This window comes from Crocuta crocuta, unplaced genomic scaffold, assembly GCF_008692635.1.
Source record: "Crocuta crocuta isolate KB4526 unplaced genomic scaffold, BGI_CrCroc_1.0 scaffold258, whole genome shotgun sequence".
Lineage (NCBI taxonomy): Eukaryota > Metazoa > Chordata > Mammalia > Carnivora > Hyaenidae > Crocuta > Crocuta crocuta.
The window spans coordinates 7756884-7757174 of record NW_027532842.1 but is presented as its reverse complement, the minus strand read 5'-3'; the positions used below and the strand labels follow the sequence as shown (position 1 = coordinate 7757174).

The window sequence follows — 291 nt, the reverse complement described above, 5'->3', positions numbered from 1 at the left end:
TCCGCTGGCGCGCTCTCCTCCACCCGACTCTCCAAAGATGCGCGCGCTAGTGGAACTCGGGGGCACAGGCGGTGCTCTGGCGCCCCCGCTGCCCGCCGCGCCGCGTCGCCCGGATCCGGCTGCCAGGCTGCACCTCGACGCAGCCCGGGGTGCAGAAGCCGACGCCTTCAGACAGCCCCGAACAAAACGGTGGCCGAGTCCGCCTCGCCTCTGTGTTCGTGTGTGTTGGCGTGCGTGTGTGTGCGTGTGTCAGAGACGGCGACAGCGAGAGGCTGGGTTCACATCCCCCGG

The 291-nt window shown here is 70.1% G+C and overlaps 1 protein-coding gene across 1 annotated transcript in view; it reads right to left on the bottom strand.

The window, feature by feature from the left end:
• ZDHHC20 (zDHHC palmitoyltransferase 20) overlaps nt 1-291 on the bottom strand; it is a 345529-nt gene that overhangs the window by 278794 nt on the left and 66444 nt on the right. The window lies entirely within an intron of this gene.